Below are 7,756 nucleotides of genomic sequence, written 5' to 3'. Positions count from 1 at the left end.
TGATATCTTTTTCTTCTCTTTGGTTTTTGTATACGATCTATATGGACTTCTCCTCATGGATGTAATTTCTCCTTTTCTCTCCTCTTCCTTTTTTGCGGCTCTGAACAACCCATCTATTGTCATTAGGAACAACAGGCATGCATCTGGCTTTTCCATGTATCAACTCATTATATTTCCTGAATATAATATACATATTGATTTTCTCTCTGAAAACTAATTGATTTAGTTTAATATATTTTATCAGAGAAGAATTCAAATAAATAAGTTTAGAATATATATTTTTTAAATATGTATTAATTATCAGATAGTTTAATAAGAGAGATTTTGAAGTGTGATTTTTTTGATAAATTATAATTTTAAAATTATTTATATTAATTAAAATTATTATAAATTATTTACATTTTAAATTGAATAAGGAAGAAAATTAATAGAAAGCATTATTACTAGCACAACCACATTTACCAATGTGGTTGATATATGACGATAGGCGTATATCATTATTAATAACTATATAAATAATAACAACCATATTATTAGATATTTATATCTTTATGAATATTATATTATATATTAAAATAATATTAACTTACTCTAATATTTTATTTAATATTGTTTAATTTTAAGTTATTTAATATAATTTAAATATTTAATAATAATATTAACACATAATAATAATAATAATAATTTTAATTAACAATAATAATTTCAATAACAATAATTATTTATTATTTCATCTTTTATAAAATTTAATTTAATAATTATTTTCTAATCTTATATTTAATAAAAAATAGAATGAAATTATTATTCTTAATAGTAATTATTATTGAATATTTATAATAATAATTATCATAAAAATAAAAATAAAGAATATAAAGATTATTAATAAGGAATTTTATGATATTATGAATGATTTTTAACTAATTAGAATAAGAATTACTTTTATAATTGATAACATAATAATTAAAAATTTTAAACTATATTCAATTAATTAACTAGTATCAATTATTAAACAATTAAAATTAATAATAATAATAATTTATTTATGTTAATAATAATGACTATTATTATTGATTATTTAGAATAAAAATTAGTTTTTGATTAGAACTAATGAACTTATTAATCACATCAGCTAATATAAAATCCATTATATAAATTGAAATAAAAATAATAATAAAAAGTAGAATTTTATAAAATCCCTCCAATTAATTAATTATTACAAAATTCAACTAATATGAAATCTGTTAAAAAAAACAACTTATTTAATGATTATGATAAAACAAATAAAAATATAAATATAAAATTAAAGATAAAAATTAAAAATTATCAGCCGACCTTCAATCTAAATTATTTCTTTAACTATTTATCATATCACATAGCTCTTCTTATATCATCATTCAGATTGGTCTTGATGATGGATCCATATTGGGATTTGAAACATTGACAGATATGGTTTCTATTGTAGATACTTTGACACTAAGCTCAAAAGAAATGAACCACAGATGCCTAAAATCCAGAATTTTTTAATATTTTTTTTAGAAAAATATAAATATCTATATTTTATTTTATAATTTATATTAGTTTTTGTTAATAAAAGTAATAGTAGTTTTCTTTTTTTTGCTGAAGCAAGAGTCGTACCTTCTATTTCATTAAAACATAAAATATTTTACATAAAATACAATAGTATGCAAGGAACTGTGGACCAAGGAAAATCTAATCTTTAACGGCCAAAGGCATCGAGCCAAAGGCAAAAAAGCCCCAACCCTACAAACATAACCTCAAAACCCTCAAAAGAGAGACAATGCTTAGGCTGTACGATTAGAAGAACGTACAAAAATCCTCGTTTCCCACAATGAAACTAAACAACCGGACTTGCGTCTTTAATCACAACCGTCCATTCTCCTTGCCCGATCCAACGGCAGAGAAAGATATCGTATTACAAAGACCCCTGGCGCTTAACGACCAGGACCCACCAACATGCACGATCGTTCCTGACCTTAGATCTGCCTTGCCAAATCTGACGGCTGAGGATCATATCACACGGGTCTAAAGCCCTGAACATTAATGCGCGATGAAGGTGGTAATCAGACCCTCCCCTATGCAACGTGTAGGTTGGTGAGTGGAATCGCTGTCATTTTGGAAAAATCGCTTCCCGCTTGAGAGGTTTGTGATAAACCAAATACCACCATGGGAGCAGTTTTGCTTCCAGAGATAGAAAATCTGGGGTAATACAGTCGCCAAGAAAGCCAGGATTCCGGCCCCTCATACCATCTCCTCTACGCCTGTACATGAACCCATGAAAGATACATCTCCTTCCCTCCACTCGACCATCCACTAAACTGAGACAGCTGCACAGCATCCACCGATAGTCTCTGAGTTTGTATTTACCAGGGTCGCTGAGGCCCATAGTGGCCTACATCACATCCAAAAGCAAACTATGAAAAAAATAGCAAATCATAATGAAATCAAGTCATCTAGAACTCGCCTCCATGGCTCTGTTTCGAAACACCTCCCTGTCTTCATTCACCTAGTTGTGACAATGTGCCTTTAATATATTCTGAGGCATCTCTTGCCAACCCATCGAAACCTTGCTTTCGGTACAGTTCACTCCTTGATTGGCTAGAATATCCGCCAGTTTATTGGCCGTTCTTTGCACATGGTTAAAACTTACTGTACGAAGGCATTGGAGGTGACGTTGAATTCTTTGGAATACCTGGATCAGCCTCCAGTGTTTTGGGACTTTTTCTGGCACCATGCCATAGCTAATTCTCTTGACCGAGTTAATGATTAACTCAAAATCATCTTCGACAATCACATTTTGGCAGTTATCCTACTTCAGAAAATCTAAACATTGCTCCAGAGCCATTAATTCCGCCATGTTGTTAGTGGCTCTTCCTAAATGGCAATGGAAGATGAAAAGAATACTTCTGTCTTCATCCCTTAACACCCCTCCAAAGCCAACAGTTCCCAGGTTGCCTTTTGAAGCCCCATCAATGTTGTATTTCAGAAAACCCTAAGGGGGAGGATGCCAGAAATCCTTCTCAGTATCCATTTTCATTACCTTCCTATCCAGGCCTTGAGGAATAAGCCCCTGCATACCCAGCTGATTGAGAATCTGCATTTTAGCTTCTGAGGGTGGATTCTTAGGGGTATTTCGCACTGTAGTGCCAATCGTCTCCTTAAGTTTTTTTAATATCTGCTCAAACAGGTGTTGGGAGGGACTCTTTTCATTTTTGAAGATTCTCTTGTTCCTTTCTTTCCAGACATTCCATATAATGAAGCTTGGCATAAGAGCCCAAGCTGAGCCAAGAAATTCATAATCAGAAAAGTTTCATCTCCAATTGTTTAGGGTATTGATAATACTCCCTTTGTCCCTGTCGGTCTGTTGGAAAATGGTGGCAAATGTATCCCACAACATGGAGGTGAAAATGCAACTATTGAGAAGATGTTCCATTGTCTCCTCTTGGGCTTCACAGAGCTGGCATTTGGAAGGCCCCAGAACACCCCTCTTCTGAATGTTATCCCAAGTCAAAATTTTCTTATGATGAACCAGCCACATGAAGAGTTTAATCTTCATCCAACCTTGATGCCTCCATAGGTTCCACCAAATCCTATCCGGAACATGGGAATCCAGCTCAAGGAGGATGTGTTATGCCTCCTTAAGATTAAAGGTGCCCTCATTATTGGTGCCCCATCTAAGCTGGTCCTGCCCCCTTGTCACTAAAATCTTCCTTTGTTCCAACATTTTTATAAGTGCCTCTGCTTTCGCTTTCAAGGGGCTGTCATCCCTGTAATCAATGCTCCTCGAGGTTCTCCATTTTCCTGCATTGTTAGTATGATCCCAATTTTTTTTTACTTTAGATAACCCTTGGGTGTCTGTCTCATTCTTGAGGTCCAAAAGGTCCTCTTTTAACAGTATAGGTTCTTGTTGCCATTTATCCTCCCAAAATAAAGCTAGATCTCCCTCTCTGATTTCCCAGAAGATGTTTTTTTGTACTAAGCCTCTATTCTCCTAGGCCTTATTCCAGATGTATGAACCCTTTATACTTCCAAACATCCTTATGTGATCATTATTTTGTGAAGAGCTGGCATATTTTTCTTTCCAGATACTAGCCCACTGAGCCCTTGGATCTTTTACCCAACGCCACCATAGTTTAGCCCCTAAAACGTTGCTAAGAATCTCCGGATCATCCAATCCAAGACCCCCATGGTTTTTGGGTTTACAAATTTTTTCCCAGGATACTAAGGCCCATTTCTTTCTTTCCTCCCCCTTACCCCAAAGAAAGTCTCTTTGGATGGTTTTGAATTGATGCAAGACTCCTTTTGATGCTGGGAGTGTTGATAGCATGAAAACTAGGATTGATTGAAGAACAACCTTTGTAAGCACCAACCTACCAGCCAAGTTTAAAGATCTGATAGTCCATTTCCTGATTTTATCCTACATCTTATTAATCACCGGCTCCCAAATGCTCTTGTGCAGAGGTTTAGCAGTTAGAGGAACTCCCAAATATTTTGAAGGGAGGACATCCCTTTGAAAGCCTAGAATTCTGGAGATATTCCTCTTAATAGCAATATTGGTATTAAAGAAAAAAAAAATAGATTTGGAGAGATTAACTTCCATACCTGTAGCCATGGTGAAGTCATTCAGGATTTGTTTATATGCTAGAGCTTCTTTGACCATGGGGATTCCCTGTAGCATGGTATCATCAACAAATTGTTGATGAGTCAAGGCCTGTCCATTCTCAGATAGTTGTAGGCCCTTAATCTTGCCAACTTCTTTAGCATGCTTGATAGACCGACCAAGTCCTTCCATCATGAGGATGAAGAGAAAGGGAGAGAGCGAGTCTCCCTTCCTGAGGCCTCTTGAAGCAATAAAAGTCTCGGAGGGAGAACCATTAACCAATATTGAAAAGCTGGAGGAAGTTACTAGGGCCATGACCCATCTAACCCAGTTATGATCAAACCCAAAAGCAATAAGAACTTTCCTAATGTAGGTCCAGTTCAACTTATCACAAGCTTTGGCTAGAGCCAATTGCATGATCATTCCAGCCTTTCTATTGCTAGTCATTGAGTGCACCACCTCATATGCTTGAATGATGTTATTGAGAATTTGTCTTCCTTCCACATAACCAGATTGTTCCACAGAAACTAGTGTAGGAAGAAGAGGTTTGAGTCTATTGGCCACTACCTTGGATATAATCTTGTATACCACATTACATAAAGCTATGGGTCTAAACCTGTCTGGAGTTTGAGCATTGTCCTGTTTAGGGATCAGGGAGATGAAGGAGGTATTGAGCACCTTCAAAATAGTTCTGTTCATCCTGGAATCTTCCACTACATTCAGAATATCCTGTTTAACAATATTCCAGCAAGCTTTAAAGAAATCCACATTGAAACCATTAGGGCCTGGTGCTTTGCCATTCTTCATTTCTTTGAGGACCTCACTAACCTCCTCTTCAGTCACTAGCCTATTAAGGTTGAAATTATCCTCTCTAGACACCAGCCTAGGTATATGTCTTGTTAGGTCCTTGATAAAATGCTCTCTATCTGAAATGGTTTCCTTTGCTATACCTCGAAAGTGTTGAACTAACACAGCTTCTATATCCTCATGGGAGTTAAGAAGATTCCCTTCCTCGTCCTTGATCGAAGAGATCCTATTGTGAGCTCTATTCGCCATGGTGGATCTGTGGAAAAATCTAGTGTTTCGCTCTCCTTCTTTTAGCCATTGAACTCTAGATTTTTGTCTCCAAAATATTTCCTCTTGTTTACACAAATTCTCCCAATCTTGATGATGTTTGGCTACTTGATCACTTCTGACTTTGTCAAAGCCATCCGTGATAAGGGCTTGGTTGAGTTCCTGCATTTTATCTTCAACAAATTTTTTTGCTACAAAAATATTGCCAAATTCAGTCTTGTTCCATTCTTTGAGCCTGAGCTTGATGTGCTTTAGTCTTTTGTGTAGAAGGAACATTCTTGTACCCTGAATCTGCAAATCTTCTGACCACCAATTTTCAATATTGCTAATGAAATCTGGGTGGGTAAGCCAGATATTCTCAAATCTGAAAGGTCTATTCTTGGGGGTACCAATGCCCTGAATCTCTAGTTGAACCGGCCAGTGATTTGAGCCTCCAAAGGGGAGAACTCTTGCTATCATTTCCTTGTCAATGAGCATAAGGTCCTCTGAGATAATGAATCTGTCTAATTTTGAGGCTATATGAGACTCTCCTCCTCTTTTATTGTTCCAAGTAAAGAGACCATTTCTCGTATCAGTGTCAACTAGCTTCATATTATCTATAAAAGTTTGAAATGCTAAAGAGTCTTTGCTTAGAGTTCTCATTCCCCCTTTTTTCTCCGAAAGTGATCTGATCATGTTGAAGTCCCCCCCCCATGATCCAAGGTATTCCTGCATATCTGTCTCTGAGATCCTCAGGAGAATCTAGAAACCTGAGTTTATCATCCATTCTTTGAGGGCCATAAACATTCGTGACCAGATAGGTATCCCTATCTCCCACAGGCTGAATAACCACTGATAAATAATTCCTAGATGCCTCAGCATCTATTATGCCAATCTTTTGGGGGTTCCAAAGAGTGAGTAAGCCTCCTACTGTATTCTCTGCTTTGACTTCTAGAAACTCAAATCTATTGAGCCATTTGCTATGTATTTGTTTTATCTTTTGAATGGAACATTTAGTTTCCTGGATAAAGATCATATCCAGAGCTACTTGTTTCATTCTATTACTAAGTATTCTTTGTTTTCTTTTACTACCTAGACCCCTGATATTCCAAGATGTAAACTTCATTATTAAATATTTGTAAAGGAGTAGCTGGTTAGATCTTTCATCTTACCTGAATCTATCATTAGCTTTCCACATTCCATCAATAGCTCGTTCTGCTTTTTCCTGCCTCTTTTCTTTCCTGGGTTTCTAGGTGCTAATCCTGGTGTAGTTTTCATAGTTTTCACACCTTCGTTACCCTGCCTTTCAATGTTTTTTTGCCTCTCTAGCCCATTAGCCTAAGTTTTCCATATGAACAGCTATTGTACTCTATTGAACTCTTCTTGAGGTAATGAGTCTACCCCTCCCATGGTTCCCTGTTTCAAGAACCCTTCCAGATCTAGGTGTTCTCTGTCAAGAATCTCCTGTAGCTCGTGGTCCTCCATTTCCATCTCACTCTGGGTCATTTCCTAGTCCATCTCCAGTTTTGCATCGCTCATCATACTCTCTTTCTGCTTATTAATATCATGTGTTTGTTCATGGTCTTCTTCTCTCTCCTTCTCCCCTAGACTTCCTCCCATTGCATGATCTGCTTTTGTTATCGCTTCATCTTCCTCAAGTACTTGGAGCCTGTTCTGACTAGCCTGTTGCCCTACATTTTGATGTTGCTTTGGCCACCTTTTGCCCCCTTTTCCTCTATGTACCACTTTGTGAAAGCTTTCAGTGTCTTTCATTGTATTAGCTTTACTTTTGTTCTCTATTTTACTGAGAGGGCAGTCTCTGAATAGGTGCCCATGCTCATGGCATCTGCGGCATCTGAATGGAATATGCTCATAATCTACTGTTTTCACCCATTCTTCATCAAAAACTTCCAATATTACCTCATCCGGAAGAGCTCTAGAGAGATCCATCTCCACACATATTCTTGCAAAGGAAGTATATTTTCCCCTTCTGGTGGCCTCAGAAGCTTTGACAAAACGCCCTAATTTATTTCCAATGGTAGCTAACGATTCAGTTTGCCAGTAATCAAGAGGTAGAGAGTAGAG

This window comes from Pinus tabuliformis, chromosome 7 (genome assembly GCF_031772625.1).
Source record: "Pinus tabuliformis cultivar Carrire ecotype Pingquan chromosome 7, CPIR1, whole genome shotgun sequence".
NCBI lineage: Eukaryota > Viridiplantae > Streptophyta > Pinopsida > Pinales > Pinaceae > Pinus > Pinus tabuliformis.
This window is presented reverse-complemented; position numbering follows the sequence as displayed.